Source organism: Rana temporaria, chromosome 11, assembly GCF_905171775.1.
Source record: "Rana temporaria chromosome 11, aRanTem1.1, whole genome shotgun sequence".
Classification (NCBI taxonomy): domain Eukaryota; kingdom Metazoa; phylum Chordata; class Amphibia; order Anura; family Ranidae; genus Rana; species Rana temporaria.
The window spans coordinates 34,213,534-34,231,658 of NC_053499.1; the positions used below are offsets into that span (position 1 = coordinate 34,213,534).

At 42.1% G+C, this 18,125-nt stretch overlaps 1 pseudogene; it reads left to right on the forward strand.

Annotated features, from left to right (window-relative positions):
• Positions 1–10,843: 10,843 nt before the first annotated feature.
• On the forward strand, positions 10,844–11,149 carry LOC120916874 (annotated as a pseudogene).
• Positions 11,150–18,125: the final 6,976 nt, after the last annotated feature.

Consider the following 18,125-nt stretch of genomic DNA (forward strand, 5'->3'; position numbering starts at 1 on the left):
TCTTTTAATATCACACTGGGTGGTCCATGTGGAGGAGGAAAGAAGGATTCCATTTCACATTGGGAAAGGATTACCAGATCAAAGGACATCCTACTTACATGACAGTGATGCCTTGTACACACGATCAGTTTTCCCGGGGGTAAAAAGGGGAAAACAGAGAGCCTGCTCGATAGCTTTTTCCCCCTATACACGGCCGTGTTTCCCGACAGGAAAACTGCCATGAGAGCTTTGGCCAGGAAACCCGTGTATGCTCCACCGCAGGTTTTCCCCATAGGGAAACTGCCAGCTTAAAAACTGCCGGGAATCCCAGCGGGAAAAAAGAGAACATGTTCTCTTTTTTCCCCACTGGGATTCCCGGCGGTTTTCCTGTCGGGAAAACTGTGATGGAGCAAACACACGGCCGGGATTCCAGCCAAAAGCTCTCATGGCAGTTTTCCTGTCGTGTGTACGAGGCATGAGGGGAGGGGAGCTTTACCCTGAGTGTTTTTGACCTGCTTATCATAAGAGGTTGAATAATTGCGGAGTGCGGTTGTGGAGAGGGAGCATGAGTGGATTCACCGGTTCTGAATGCAAGTGTAAGTACTTGAATTTGCAGTCCCTGTTTACCAGGACTGAAGTGAGAGGAGGAAGCAGCAGAAGAAACCACTCGGTTCAGGTGCTGATAGGAGGAGAAAGCAGAGTGACAGATGAGCTCATCAAAGTGCTCTTTTTGCTTTCACTGCCCAATCACAGACAGGATCAGGACCTTTACAATTGGGGTTCAAAGGAAGTGGGTTGACTAATGATGGTCATCGGTCACTGAGACTGGGGACATTATATTTTTGGGGGCTAGTACTGGATTGAAAGTGAATATTGCAACAAAATCTGTTTTTTTATGTTATTCTTTTGACATGCTATTCATTCTTTTCCCTTCCTTTGTTTTTCTGGAGTTGTACTTTAATATTTGCTAAACATTTAAACTAGTTTAATTTGTCTAACAGGGGGAACCCTTGAACCTGACAGGTTTACCCCTGAGGGTAAATGTACCACATGCTTAGAACACCTGCTCCATACTGCTATGGATAATTTAACAGGCAGAAGTGCCCTCTGGAGTATAAAGACCAGATTTCTGGTTACATTTATTTAAACATATATACGAACAAAGGAAATGTCAATAGGTTTTTTTTCTTGGGGGGGGGGGGGTTGAGAGTGTTGGATAGAGGGGTAAAAAGGTCAAGTATAACTCCTAGAGAGCATTTCTTCAATATAGCAAAACATACATCCTTATACTGTATTTCCAGCTCCAAATTTCATTGATATTGTTCTATTATAGATTGACGTGAGATCGAATAGAATATATTGTAAATTTTTAAGTGGACCCATACTTAAAATTCACATTTCACATGAATCAATAGAGCACGTCAGTGCTACTAATCACATTATTATTTTAAGTAAAACAAGTTCCTCTTTCTTGGCACAAATTCAAAAAAGTTTTCTTTTCCGACGCCAAGTCTAGATCATATGGCCTCTGGCTAACAACCATTGTTGCAGAACGGCTATTATTTTTGATCATCAGTTAAAAAATTCTGCCTTCATTAATAATTACAAATTGAACATGGAAACAAATTCTTTAATACATGAGGCACAATGATAAGATATTTTACAATAAACAGAGGGGCAGATTCTCGTAGAATCGCGCAAAACTGTGCGGGCGTAACTTATCTCCTTTACGTTACGCCGCCGCAAGTTTTCCAGGCAAGTGCTTTATTCACTAAGCACTTGCCTGTAAAGTTGCGGCGGCGTAGCGTAAATCACCCGGCGCAAGCCCGCCTAATTCAAATTAGGCGGGTAGGGGGCGTATAGCATTTAAATTAAGCGCGTTCCCGCGCCGAACGTACTGCGCATGCGCCGTCCGAAAAATATCCCAGGGTGCATTGCTCCAAATGACGTCGCAAGGACGTCATTGGTTTCGACGTGAACATAAATGGAGTCCAGCCCCATTCACGGACGACTTACGCAAACAACGTAAATTTTTAAATTTCGACGCGGAAACGACGGCCATAATTAACATTGATTGCGCCGCAACTTTACGCTGGGACAAGCCTAACGTAAACGTCGTAACTTTACTGCGTCGGCCGCGCATACGTTCAGGAATTCGCGTATCTAGCTAATTTGCATACTTAACGGGGAAAACGACGGAGGCGACACCTAGCGGACCAAAAAAAATAGCATTTAAGATCCGACGGCATAAGAGCCTTACGCCTGTCGGATCTAATGGATATCTATGCGTAACTGATTCTAAGAATCAGTCGCATAGATACGACGGCCCAGATTAGGACTTACAACGGCGTACATGGCGTTGCGCCGTCGTAATCCCTTTGAGAATCTGGGCCAGAATATATAAATATGTACCGTATTTATCGGCGTATACCGCGCACTTTTTTCCCCTTAAAATAAGGCAGAAAAACGTGGCTGCGCGATATACGCTGATACCCGCGCTCAGTTTGAAGCCTCCGCCGACATATACCGAGTGCAGTACACTTGGGTACATTCGGCCAGGCTCGGCTTCGCTCGTGGTCACGCTCTGTGACGTTTATGCGTGAGAAGCCGAGCGTGCCCGAGTGTACTGCGCTCGATATGACGGCGGAGGCTTCAAACTGAGCGCGGGAAGCGTGGATTCGACTTGGAGACAGTGCAGGAGAAGCCGGGAGGACACCACCGAGGCCACGGATGGACACCGGACCGGACAAGGCCGCCGATGGACGCCGGGCAAGACACCAAAACTGTAAGTAATAAAATGTTTTTTACAGGAATTTCGGGTCAACATTAGGCGTGCGCGCTATACGCCGGAGCGCGCAATACCCCGATAAATACGGTATATATGTGTGTGTGTGTGTATATATATATATATTATTTTTTTAGTGGAACTTCAGTTCCTTGCAAACAAAATACATTTTCTTCTTTATTTGTATTTTTTTTATAATTTTATGAAATTTTGCATATGAATGATATGTTTGCTTCTCTCTCACCAGCAGTTGGAAAATTAGCTTTATTTTCATGTTTCCTTGTCTCCTTTACACCTGTAGTAAAGTCTGCTGTTTACAAAAATCAGTAGCTCAAACTGACATTTGTACACACAAGTGAGTCATCACTAGCTCCATCCCAGCAAGCCTCAAGCCACTGCTGTGTCATGTCTTTTGATGACCTGTAGTGCTCCATGAATGCTTTGTCATGTCCTAAGGCTGAACTCTAGGCAGTAATAAATAGGTAGTGCTGTGCTGTGTGATAGGGTAGATGAATTAAAGAAAAGACAGTTGCTATAACCGATATGTGAACATCAAAAAATATTAATCGCTGATATTTATGATACAAATGACATCCAATCAAAAATACAAAAATACAAAGGGGCAGATTCACGTAGATGGGCGGAAATTTGAGCGGGCGTAACGTATCTGATTTACGTTACGCCGCCGCAAGTTTTTCAGGCAAGTGCTTTATTCACAAAGCACTTGCGTGAAAAGTTACAGCGACATAACGTAAATCACCCGGCGGAATTCAAATTCGGCGGGTAGGGGGCGTGTATCATTTAAATGAAGCGCGTCCCCGCGCTGAATGAACTGCGCATGCGCCGTCCCTAAAAATCCCAGCGTGCATTGCTCTAAATGACGTCGCAAGGACGTCATTGGTTTTGACGTGGACGTAAATTACGTCCAGCACCATTCACGGACGACTTACGCAAACAACGTAATTTTTAAAATTTTCGACGTGGGAACGACGCCCATACTTAACATTGACTGCGCCTCATAGACCCAGGGGCAACTTTACGCCGGGGAAAAGCCTAACGTAAACGTCGTAACTTTACTGCGTCGGCCGCGCGTACGTTCGGGAAACTGGCATAACTAGCTAATTTGCATACTTGACGGGGAAATTTACGGAAGCGCCACCTAGCGGGCAAAAAAAATTGCAGTTAAGATCCGACGGCGTAAGAGACTTATGCCTGTCGGATCTAATGAATATCTATGCGTAACTGATTCTATGAATCTTTTGCATAGATACGACGACGCTAGGCAGAGATACGACGGCGTATCTGGAGATGAGTCGTCGTATCTCTTTTGTGAATTTGGGCCAAAGTGCTCAGTGATATTGAAGCATGCATTGCTATATAGTAGCTAAACTAAAACAACACACATAAGTGATAATAAGAAATGTCATTAGTGTCCATGCAGAAAACAGCAAAAACCAACGCTGTTTAAAAGATCAAAATATCAAAGGAACAATCAACAACAAAGTGCTGGTGCTTATGCCGAAATATTCAGCGTGAAGGTGGTGCAGAGAAGGAATTCCAATATCCTTTTGAAGTTTTAGTGTCCCCTTACCTTACTGCTGCTGTAACTGGTGTTTCAGTCGTTTCAGAATGTAGTGTGTCCCAGTGAACTGTAATCTCTCTCTGTGGATAAGGTCCCCCTCAGGAGTCACGTCCAATGGACAACAATGATCCTCACCCAGGGAGGTAAAAAGCGCCAATAGTGCAGTATCGTTTAAACGTTTTTAATAATAAAAAAGGCATACATTATGGTACTCACATGGATGCAATAAAAACAGGCATAAAAACAAGTGGCGAGTTCGCAAGCGTCACCTCCGGTACCTCTTAGTGGACTCTTACGCGTATTCGTCACGACGCATGACTTCTTCAGGAAGAGGAGAGTGCCCAAGGAGTAATGTATTACACCTTATTGCTCTACCTCCTTGACTCAAAGCGGAGTTCCACCCAAAAGTGGAACTTGCGCTTAATCCACTCCTCGCCCCCTTACATGCCACATTTGGCATGTAATTTTTTTGGGGGGGAGTGGGGGCTTCAGGAGGAGTGGGACTTCCTGTCATTCTTCCACCAAGGGGCTGCTAAGGTGATACGTCATATCGCTTTTTGGCAGCCCCTCCCTGTAGGCGATCTCCTGGGACACGTGACAGGTCCCAGGCGATCGCCTGTCCAATCGGATGGCGCAGCGCCGCTCGCGCATGCGCAGTGGGTGCCCGGCCGTGAAGCCGAAAGCTGTCACGGCCGGGTGCCCGCACTTAGAATGAAGACGCCGGCCGGAGAGGGGGGGGAGAGGAGCGGAGCCCCGGCCGGCGCGTCGCTGGAACGTGGAGCAGGCGAGTGTACACTTTTTGTAGCTGCTGACTTTTAATAAACATTAAAAATGACTGGAACTCCCCTTTAACCACTAGAGGGCCGCGCTATAGACGAAAGACGTCCACAGCGCGGCTCTCAAGTGCCGAGTGGACGTCTTTAGACGTCCTGTTGTTGTGATTCCCCGTGCGCGCCACTGGGGGCACGCAGCGGGGAAACAACGTGCCCGGTGCATCGCTCGGGAGCCGATGCGAGTGCCTGGCGGCCGTGATGTCCGCCAGACACCCACGATCGTCGGTGACAGCAGGGACGTGGAGCTCTGTGTGTAAACATGCTGTCAGAGAGAGAGGAGACCGATCTGTGTCCCTTTACATAGGGACACAGCATCGGTCACCTCCCCCAGTCACCCCCCTCCCCCCACACAGTAAGAACACAATGAGGGAATACATTTAACCCCTTCCTCACCCCCTAGTGTTAACCCCTTCACTGCCAGTCACATTTATACAGTAATTAGTGCATTTTTATAGCACTGAACGCTGTATAAATGTGAATTGTCCCAAAATTGTGTCAAAAGTGTCCGATACGTCCGCCGCAATATCGCAGGCCTGACAAAAAAATCGCAAATCGCAGCCATTACTAGTAAAAAAAAAAATCAGAAATCTATCCCCTATTTTGTAGGCACTATAACTTTTGCGCAAACCAATCAATATACGCTTATTGCGATTTTTTTTAACAAAAATATGTAGAAGAATACGTATCGGCCTAAACCGAGGGAAATTTTTATTTAAAAAAAAAAAAAATTGGGATATTATTATAACAAAAAGTAAAAAATATTGTGTTTTTTTTCAAAATTTTCAGTTTTTTTATGTTTATAGCGCAAAAAATAAAAACCGCAGAGGTGATCAAATACCACCAAAAGAAAGCTCTATTTGTGGGAAAAAAATTATAAAAATATAATTTGGGTACCGTGTTGTATGACCGCACAATTGTCATTCAAACTGCGTCAGCGCTGAAAGCTGAAAATTGGTCTAGGCACGAAGGGGGTTTAAGTGCCCAGTAATGAAGTGGTTAATGAGCACTTAAAGTTGAAGTAAAGTCTTATTTTTTACTTGTACCTACAGGTAAGTCTTATTATAAGCTTACCTGTAGGTACAAGTAAAAAATAAGACTTTACCACACTCAACGAGCACTTAAAGTGAAAGTAATGTGAATATCTCCTAAACTTGCACAGTTCAGGAAAAAAACTAAGTGCATGCAGCCGATGACGCAATTGGCACATGGCGCTCTAAAGGTCTTGCTTACCGTGCCGGACCTTCAGAGCCTGTACCGTAAACGGCGGGTTCCGCGCATGCATGGGAGTGACATCGTCGTGGTTTTGCCCACTTACGGCACTGGAGCCTGCGAACCTGGAAGAAACACTGAGGAAGATGTCCGCTGTCTCAGGGGTGTGCGGGCACCGATGGAGGGCTTCATTCTGAGGTAAGTATTTCATAATAAGCTAGTATGCGATGCATACTAGCTCATTATGTCTTTATCTTACAGGTTTATTTTTGTTCTCCACCGGGGTTTACAACAGCTTTAACCCTTGCAGTGCAGTGGTGGCAGTGTAGAGGAACTGCAAGCGTAGATTTTTCAGGAAGCCTGAAGTTCAACTTAAAGGACTTTGAAAAATGGAAATAAAATGTACTTAAAACCATTGATATTTCTCTGTAAGTTGAATTTCTAATAACCATGAAATGCCTCTTTAAAAAGGAATAGCTGTAAATGAAATACTATCTTTCAGAAAGTAATTTTTTCCTCCCCTGAAATTGACAGCTGCCTGTTGCTTCAATGTCACATGTAATCCTGTTGTGTATTTTAATAAGCAGTAGGTATCCTGCCCAGATGAGATATTTCAGATCATGAATTACAGCTTTCAGCAGATTTTTTTTTCTAAGTTGAGTAAAGCTAATATGCAAGGAGGATTGAAAAGTTGATATTTCAAAGTCAATTTGCAGCACACTCAGACTTCTGGGTAATAGAATGCAAAAATAGGACCAGGCAAGATTATTTTCTGAACCATGTGTGTGGGATAGTCATTTTTAACTGTAGCACTTCCATTAAAAACTTACCGGTATTGGAGCCATTATTCTTAAAAAGCCCTCAAGCCTTTCTACAAAAAAAAAAAAAAACATTGCAAAATAACTGTGTTTAATTTTTCACTATTCCATAGCTTAGAAGAAGACAAATTGTACTACTTGAAATATGTCACTTGGGGTGGATCCGAGGCTGTGGATAATAACGAGTAAGTTCCTAGTATGTAATGCACCTTGTACAAGATTACTAAATTTTTTCACTTTTGCATACAGAGAGGTAAAAAATGAATTCTAAAAAATTCACCAGTGTATTTACATGTGCTCTGAAGCTACCTGCACCTTTATGTTCCACCTTATTAGATGCACCGGTGTAATCGTTTTACGTCGGACGGAAAAATCTGGTTTTCAGGCGTATTTCGTTTTGAGGATACGGCGCAAAGATACGCGTGGCGCATTTTTGAATTACGCCGCGCATCTCTAGATACATCGGCGTAAGTGCTTTGTGAATCTGGCCCAGTGTACATTGTCTCTTAGAAAATAACACTGGCTGCAGACTAGAAATGGAAAGGTAATTTTTTTTATGTTAAGTTTCAAAATGTCTTTTGTTGCAATTATATATGTTTAACAATAAAAAATTAAAAATCCGAACTCCATCCTCAACTTCATTTCAATTTGTGTAGTGTAGGGTTACAACTTCTACCAATTTTTTTTATCTGTGTGTTGGTTGGGAAAACCGTGGAAAACCGTGGAATTTCGGCTCAAACTTGTGTTGCATACACACAGTCACACAAATGTTGTCAGAAATTCTAAACATCAAGAACCGGGTGATGTACAACACTACGACAAGCCGAGAAAAATGAAGTTCAATGATACCGAGCATGCGTCAAATTGATTCCGAGCATGCATAGGATTTGTGTGCGTCGGAATTGCATAAAGACAATCGGAATTTCCGACAAGAACTTTTGCTGTCTAAAAATTTGAGAACCAGCTCACAAATTTTTCTTGTCGGAAATTCCGACAGCAAATGTCCAATGGAAATTAAGAATACAAAGTGCGGCGCTGATCGCATAAGATGTCAAAAGGTTAATGACAATATGTGTGTAAGCAAGCTCATATGCATAAACAAGCTTGTGAATAAAGCAAAACAGTGATAGTAAAACATGTGGCATGTGACACTGTCATAAAAAGAATACAACATTTCTGTGACCGAGATAATGTATAGGGGAGATGAACTCCACTCCAATGAGAACAAAAAAAATTGCAAAATGTAAACAAAATAAATGTTCATGTGCAAACATAAGAAACACAGTCAATCAGTAATCCATCAAGGTCTAAAACTGGTGTGGATCATGACTTAAAGCAGGATATGTCACCACTGTAAACTTGTGAGGCCGCCACCAAAGAAGAGAAGATGGGTACTCTTACCGTATGGTGTGGACCCCCCCACATGAGTGGTGAGTCTGAAAAGCGTGAGAGTTATGCCTGCTTTGTCGGATGATCCCTCCACCAGGAAATGGCTCCAAATGGTGATCCAGCAATCCAGCAAATGTTTTGTAGCCAGGTGATAGCGTGGTAGAGAGATGAATGTAGTATCTCATCACATGGATAGCAGCCAAGGTGTTGATACTCAGATCAAAGAAAAAAGGAAGCCTCCTCATGGCGTAGGTCAAAAATGGATTTAATATACAAGTTTGTACAGCAAAAAGCCACCTTGCAGTGTGTACAATGGATAAAAGTGATCACAGGGTAAAAACAAAGTTAAGTGCAATAGTAGGCAGAGAAACCCTGTCCAATGGAGCCTACAAAGCTCACCAAAAGCTCACATCGAAAATTTGTTAGCACAGAAAATTATAAAAAAATCTTTCCAACAAGGACACAACAAAGGCACATTTTTAGCAGGGCAATGAACAGGTTGAACCTCTGATGATGTTTTTATTCTCTGTGACTCTGTCCCAGGAACAACCTCAACCCCCATTTCTTTTATGGGAACCAAAGGCACAGTAAGGTAATACTTCAGCAATGGAGTCACATACAAAAACAGAAATATTGTTGGTTCTTACAATAGGAAAAAGATCTGCCTGGTGTTGTTGAATGCTGTAGTTGGAGTAAAAGACCTTAGAAGCTATATCTGGGAGGATATAAGCTCAGTGTGAACCTTTTGTAGTACTGAAAAAATAAAACCTGACAGAAATATTTACTCTTTCCTGTGCTATTCAAAAGTTCTAGTCCGCTTACAAAAAGCCATTTGAAGCCCACCTCTGGCAAAATGTTTTTTTTCCAATCCACCGTGCTCCCACAAATGTTTTATTCACGCAAGGCTGCTGTAACATGACCCTCCATGGAGCTTCTGGGAAGACCTGTGCAGTCTGGCCTGCTGCAACCAATCGTGTTGCTGCATCTCATCACAGGGGTCTTCAGGATCTAATGGAAAGACAATGGGAAGTATCTACATCACCCGGCAGCATCGTAGGCCCACCGAATCTGCAGTCCAGAAGAACGAAGGCTCAGAGCCGGGTGTGTCACGTGTCAAGTATTTGGCCATCCAATATATTTTTTCAATCTACTAGGGATTAGCTAGAAGGGGTGAGTGGAGGTTCCTATCTGGAGATCAGCTTTAGGTTTGGATAAAAAAAAAACTCTCAACCTGCAGTTTTGTTTCATTTTGTGTAAAAAAGAAAAAAAAGTGATATAAAAACATGCAATTCAATAAACCTATCCAAACAGAACTACATGAAGGTTAAAACCTGTCCCTTATGTAAACACTGTATAACAATGATCCATGCTTCGAAACACACCTTCCACACAAATCAGAGAGACTAGGAAATAAACGAGTCTCTGAGCACCATTGGTTTCCATCTCAAAGGTTTTCAAGCCCTGTAATATTCCACAGCTCATAAAGTTTTCCAGCAGCGTAGGTAATTGCTGTCTCATCAACACAAGAGGAGTAAAACCCTGAAGGCAATTTGGTTAGGGATGGGGTTTTTTTCAGCAGTTATGCTCTAGAATAGCTGTACATTATCCTATCTGTTCCAGTTGTTAACTTCAATACTTGCTATACTATCATTATCATGAAAATTAATTTGTAAGGCTTTTACTTTTCAATTTCGCCTTGTGACTAATGCACATCAATGTAAAACCTAACTCTGCATTAAGCAGTAGAGAAATGACCCCCCTGAAGCAAAAAAAAAAAAAAAAAAAGGCATCTGGAATTACAAGCGTGGCACATTTTAACTGCTGACATACTGTTCTGTCTCATGGACCATTTGTCAATTAATTCAGTGTTGCAAGGAACTAAACGTGGGGAGTGACAAGCCTGTCTTTCAGGCTTATAAACAGGGTTTTCTGTGCTGTTCAGACACTGCCAGGACAGGTCCAGACAACAGAGGGCATTAGGATGAAAATAGTACATGACCCAAATGGCAAAGGTGTAACATATAAGATAATTATAAGCTTGTCCTTCAAGTTTACAAAACATAATTTTATCTGAAGTTTACATACATGTACAGAAAATCTAGACAACAGAAGGCAGACAGTACACAACTCATCTGACAACTGTTTCATCTAGGATAATCTACACTCTACTGTAAAATCCAAGGTCATTAGGCTTCACTATGAGGTCTATGAGCATAAATATTAGACCTGCCAACAAAGGTGCCAAAAGATGGCGGATAAGGAAAAGAAGAAAAAGGACATCATACTTGACCAGTCCAAATACAAAATAGTTGGAGTGAAATTTCAGGGTGGCAGAGAAGCAAGTAGAGTTCTGAAACAATTTGACCCTCTATTGAACCTTGTATTGGATGGGACCATAGAGTATATGAGAGATCCAGATGATCAGTACAAGCTAACAGAGGACACATGACAACTTGGACTTGTTGTTTGCAGAGGGAAATCTGTGGTTCTTATATGCCCACTAGATGGCATGGAGGCCTTTCCAAACCCTTTAATTCAACAGCAAGATGGTTAATATTTCTACAAAAAGAACACAACCAAATTCTATTGGGATGCAATATAAACCACCCTGTAGGGTAAATATACTTACTGTCATGTACCTGGTCAGTGAGCCTGACATGAAGATGAAGGACTCTCATACAGCTCTGGCTCGGGGGCCACTGGTAGTGAGACAGCAGCCACGGGAGCACAGTTAGGTACGAGTGCCTGTGATCAGTCCAGTAGTCTGCGTGGCAGCAGCAGTCAGCAGGTGGATGTGGCTGCAGAACAGGCTGGTGGCAGATGAGCTGGCACAGAGCTTGGCTGGCAGCAGACTGTGGGTAAGCAGCTAGAGGCTGGAGCCAAATTAGAGCTTGCTGGACCGAAGAGCTGTAGCAGGCTGGATGAGCAGAATTCACGGTCAGACAAGTCGGGTTGGTAACGGTCAGGCAGATCAGGCATAAATGACAGACAGCAGGATAGTCGAGTCACAAGCTAAGTCAGCAACAGGAAGTAGATCAGGCAAAAACAGGAGGCAGAAGCAGAATCCAGAGACAAGCCAAGGTTGGGGCAGGTAGAAGACAAACAAAGGTCAGAAGCAAGCTGAGTCAGGATCAGAGGTCAAACACAGGAATCAAACACACAAAATCTACAAACCAAACAGCAATGAGCCCATACTGTAGCCTGTTTAAGTAGCCAATTTGGCGCCAGCATTGGTGACGGCGCACACCTGGATGCGCAAGTGCGCTTGCGCGCCTATGCCTACATTTATACTTCATATTCCCATCGCACACTTTTCTGGATGAGCTCTTGGATTCGGGTGCTGTAGCAACAACCAGCTGGATACTGGTACAAGTTACAGTTAAGATATTTGCCAGCACACCATGGAACAACGAAAATAGCATCCAAGCGGATGATTTATTGCATAATCACAACACAAAGAGAGTGCAACGTTTCGAGCCACGCAGGGCCCCTTCATTATATGCCTGACGAAGGAGCCCTGCGTGGCTCAGAAATGTTGCACTCTGTTTGTGTTGTGATTATGCAATAAATCATGCTCTTGGACGCTATTTTCATTGTTCCATGGTGTGCTGGCAAATATTTTAACTATGCCCACATTCATGCACATCTGCCGGTCAGTTACCAGTCTGCGAATGCGCATATGTATGCACTGGGAGACTTTATCTGCACTATGGGCATGCATTCCCTGACACTTACTCTGGAACCTCTGTCCGCCTTTCTCATAAATCCCTGGACTTAAGGGGGAGCTCCAGTCCCCCCCCCCCCCCAAAAAAAATGCAAAGTCAGCAGCTACGATTTGTTTTTTTAGGTGGGGGTAGGCCTCCCTGAATAAATTCGTTTTTGCCAAAAACAAGGTAAGAGCTGACTGTACAAACTGGGGTAGGGAGTTCCATAGGAAAGGAGAGGTTCTGAAGGCGAGCATTAGAGGAGGTAACAAGGGGGCTAGAGAGCAAGAGGTCTTATGAGGATCGGAGAGGACGATTTGGGTAATATCTTCAGATGAGGCTGGTGATGTAGCTGGGGTCGATGTTGTGAATGAATTTGTATGTTGTGGTTAGTATTTTATATGTTGGGCTAGTGGAAGCCAGTGAAGGGATTGGCGGAGAGGGACAGCATTCATGAATCATTTAGTAAGGTGTACAGTATAAGTCTAGCAGCAGCATTCATAAAAGACTGAAGGAACTATAGCCTGTGTAAAGGTAGGCCAGTGAGGAGGGAGTTGCAGAAGTCAAGGTTATAACCAAGGAGTGATTAAGTTGTTTTGTAGTTCGTTAGTTTAGGAAGGGGCGAAATCTGGAAATCTGCTAAGGTGGCGAGATTTAGCCAGTGATTGGATGTGGGGCCTGAAGGAGAGGTCAGAGTCTAGGATTACACCTAGCACATTGGCATATGCAGAGGGACCAATGGTTGTGCCGTCGATCTTAATGCCTCATGCACACTGGATGATAAAATAACGCTATAAAAACGCCAGTAGCTTTGCAGTGAGTTTTTCAACTTTTTTCAACGGTTTTACAATAGCGTTTTTTTTGTTAAAGAAATAATTTTTTTCAATGGATCAAAAATGTTAAACGCTGGTGAGTGAAGTTTTTGAGCGTTTATTGATGTTTATCAGCGTTAGAGTGTTTTTACAGCTAAAAAACGTTTCACAGAACCCACTAGTTTTTTTTTTTTACTGCTCAAAAATGCCACTGCCCAAAACTGCTGATAACAGTCTATTAGCCAGATTCACGTAGACGTGCCTAACATTAGGCAGGCGTAGCGTATCTCATATACGCTACGTCGCCGTAAGTTAGAGAGGCAAGTGCTGTATTCACAAAGCACTTGCGTCCTAAGTTACGGTGGCGTATCGTAAATGTGCCGGCGTAAACGCGCCTAATTCAAATTGTGAAGAGGTGGGCGTGTTTTATGTAAATAAAGCATGACCCCATGTAAATGAAGTTTTTAACAGCTGCAGTAATAACATCCAAAAACGTCCAGTGTGCATGAGGCCATATAGTAAAGTCATGATGGAGGGGAGGAGGAAAAATGACAAGCTCAGTTTTGGAAAGATTGAGGACATGACATCCATACCGATATGTCGCTCAGTAAATTTGTGATACAAAAGGAGATTAAGGGGCTGTGCTGGGTAGTGGAGGTCTAAATCTGGGTATCGTCAGTATAAAAGGTGGTATTGGAAGCCATGGGAGGTTACCAACTGGCCCACAAAAGAGGTTTTGAGAAAGAATAGTAGGGCCTCAAGAATGGAGCTTTGGGGTACCCCAAGAGACTGTGTTGTATGTGATGGTGAAAGTATGCTGAGATAGGTAATAAAATAGTAAATGCATTTTTTTTATATAAAACCCCCTGAGTAGGAATAAAAACCCAATGTCAACCTCATAAAAATGCAGGATTCAGCCACACTCCAAACCCCTTGAGAATTCGGACCGTTCTCATCGGATGGACCAATCGTGTGTACGCGGCCTAACATCAGGACATAGATGACATGAGTGGAGAGTGAAGCTTCTTTATTTTACAGTTAGTATAATGAGGGTGGATCAGTGGCTAAACAGCATCACTTAATTACAAAGAAAAAAATTGAGATCACCAACCTGGCTATGCTGTCATGAAGGGGTTAAGGGAATCGAAAAAGGAACTCAACAGAATTAAAAATCCTTTGGCAGGTAAAACAAGTCATATGTATGGATTTAGACTGTGTATTTTTTTGCATGGGGATAAGTTTTCATATCACTGACAGCCAGTGAATGTTCTGCTATTGAAAGCATAGGATCTTATAGACAGCAAGTGTTTTTCTTTTACTTATTTGCAGTTACATTAGTGCTTCTTAGCAGAGTAAGACTTTAATGTCCTTAAATACAGCTCGCTTTCAGAATTTTTTTTTAATAAATGGAATGCAACTTGATCTTGACAGCTGAAAAGATTTATTAAATTATATTTGCTTGGATATCGCTGTTGAGATGCTAGCATACATTTCAACAAGCAACTATCAGACTCTCCAATCTGTCTGCAGCAAGCTGTCAACACTCACCACCGCCTAAACCACACACACACACAACAAGTGGTACAGTCAGATGGTGTAACATGCCCATTGGAATAGCTCTGTGAAGCTAGAATCACGATCATTACGTGGCCTCCCATAAAACTACAAAGTATTTGGATTTTAATAAGAAATGTCAAGCCGTCGTATCGCAAATCAAAAGCAACCGCAGGAAGAAAACTACTAAAAGTGTCTCAGTTACACTTTAAATATTAGAAAATTGGAAGTGATTTTATGTTCTCAATTACAACTTAAGAACATGCTCTGTACTTTATACAAGACTGACAATATTAATTACAGGTTGAGGGTTAAATGATGTAAACAGGAATGAAAGGGGATCTATAGAGTGTTTGCCTATGCTATACTTTCTTTATTAGTTTCAGGACTAAAAAATAAAATTTTTGTTATTTCTTTTTGGTCAGGTAATATTGCACATGAAAATGACACTAATGCCGCGTACACACGATCATTTTTCGGCATGAAAAAAAACATCGTTTTTCAGCATGTCCAAAAAACGACGCTTTTCCAACTTCATCATTAAAAACGACGTTGCCCACACACCATCGTTTTTAAAAAATGATGAACAAAGCGCGGTTACGTACAACACGTACGACGGCACTCTAAAGGGGAAGTTCTATTCGCTTTTTGGCTGCTTTAGCTGATTCCGTGTTAGTAAAAGACGATTTGCGCTTTTTTGTCTGTTACAGCGTGATGAATGTGCTTACTCCATTATAAATGGTATTTTTACCAGAATGAGCGCTCCCGTCTCATAACTTGCTTCTAGGCATGCGTGGGTTTAAAACGTTGTTTTAGCCCACACACGATCATTATTTACAACCCGAAAAATGAAATTTTTTCAGAAGCCGAAAAACGATGTGAAGCCCACACACGATCATTTTAAATGACGTTTTTAAAAACGCAGTTTTTTTTCATGCTGAAAAATGATCGTGTGTATGCGTCATTAAGCTCTGGTTTAAATAAATAAAATGTTATTCACGTATGTATTCTAAAGCCGCATACACACCATCACTTTATGTGATGAAAAAAAACGACATTTTCTGTGAAGTAAAAAACGACGTTTTTGAAACTTCAATTTTCAAAGACGAAGTTGCCTACACACCATCGTTTTTTCACAATGCTCTAGCAAAGCAAGGTTATGTTCACCACTTTTTTCCATTGAAGCTCGCTTCATAACTAGCTTCTGGGCATGCGCGGGTGTAAAAACGTTGTTTTAAACGTAGTTTTTTGCTACACATGGTCAATTTCTGTGAAGTAAAAAACGACGTTTTGAAAAACGACACATAAAATTTAAGCATGCTTCAATTTTTTTGGTCGTTTTTTACAAGACATAAAACTACATTTTCCCCCACACACGGTCATTTAAAGTGACGTTTTTAAAAACGTCGTTTTTTTCATCACATAAAGTGATGGTGTGTACGTGGCATTAGGTGGTTAAAAAGTACCTTCATTTGTTTTCAGCCTCCTCTTGGTCTCCAAATTCCTTTTTCATTTGTGTGCTGCTGTGATCTATCTACTTGTAATGCCGCGTACACACGACCGTTTTTCATGACGAGATACATTTTTTAAATTGCTCATGCTCCAGAGCATGTTTCTCGATGTGAAAAATGGGCATTGAAAATTTAGAACATGCTCTAATTTTTCTCGTTTTTCACGACGTGAAAAACAGTCGTGTGTAGGCTTTAACGACGGGAAAAAACACGCATGCTCAGAAGCAAGTTATGAGACGGGAACACTCGTTCTGGTAAAACTAGCATTTGTAATGGAGATAGCACATTTTGTCACGCTGTAACAGACTGAAAAGCATGAAGACTGAAAAGTGTGAATCGTCTCTCACCAAACTTTTACTAACACGAAATCAGCAAAAGCAGCCCAAAGGGTGGCGCCATTCCAATGGAACTTCCCCTTTATAGTTCCGTCGTACGTGGCTGAAAACAAAAGAAGGTACTTTTTAACCACCTAAGAATACATATGTGAATAACATTTTATTTATTTAAACCAGAGCTTAATGCCGCATACACACGATGATTTTTCGGCATGAAAAAAAAAACGGCGTTTTTAAAAACGTAATTTAAAATGATCGTGTGTGGGCTTCACATCGTTTTTCGGCTTCTGAAAAATTTCGTTTTTCGGGTTGTAAATAATGATCGTCTGTGGGCTAAAACAACGTTTTAAACCCACGCATGCCTAGAAGCAAGTTATGAGACGGGAGCGCTCATTCTGGTAAAAATACTATAATGGAGTAAGCACATTCATCACGCTGTAACAGACAAAAAACAGTTGGTTGTGGACCAGACGGTGGAGTCTAGTAATGGCTTTTTAAGTATGGGTCTGACTAGTGCATGTTTTAGAGAGCTGGAGAAGATGCCAGATGAGAGAGAGAGATTGAAGATGTTAGAGAATGTAGGAGGGAGACAGAGGATGACCGTAGCATTTGTGAGGGAACAAGATACAGGGAGCAGGTGGTTAGGTGGACGTTAGAGAAAAGTTTAGTTTAATTATATAAACGAGAAAAGACAGTAAACTTTGAAAAAAAAAAACCCTATGGTTTCTACTTTCGGTTATAAAACAGGAAGTGGCAAGGGCAGAGTGTTCAGGGGGGGGGGGGCGTCCCCATCAGAAGACAACAGCTCAGCAGGGGAGATCACTGAATTAACCTTGCATGGTTAGTACAGCAGCTCTTACCAAAAGCTGTAGTGTGTATCCGGCTAAACAAACAGTCATATAAGGTTGAATAACAGAAGAAGTGAACTATGAAGGAATGTCCAAAAATAGGCAGCCATCTTGGTGGAGGCAGGGATTTGTCTAACGTATACACAAAGTAGGGCTCGGGAGCAAGCATGCATAAGTGCCCTCATAGCAAGTGGCTGGCTATGGGAGCAGTCAGCAGGAAAGGAAGCCAGAGTTGCTCTGTGCAAAACCATTACACAGAGCAAGTACAGCGCCTTGAAAAAGTATTCATACCCCTTGAAATTTTGTAACGTTTCAACCAAAAACGTAAATGTATTTTATTGGGATTTTATATTTTGGACCAAGTAGCACATACTGTAATTGTGAAGTGGAAGGCAAATAATAAATGGCTTTCAATTATGTGAAAAGTGTGGCGTGCATTTGTATTCAGCCCCCCGAGTCAATACTTTGTAGAACCACCTTCCCCTGCAATTACAGCTGCAAGTCTTTTTGGGGATTTCTCTACCAGCTTTGCACATCTAGAGAGTGACATTTCTGCCCATTCTGCTTTGCTAAATAGCTTGAGCTCTGTCAGATTGGATAGAGAGCGTTTCAACAGCAACTTTCAAGTCTTGCCACAGATTCTCTATTGGATTTAGTTCTAGACTTTGACTGGGCCATTCTAACACATGAATATGCTTTGATCTAAACCATTCCATTGTAGCTCTGGCTGTATTTTTAGGGTTGTCCTGCAGGTAGGCGAACCTCC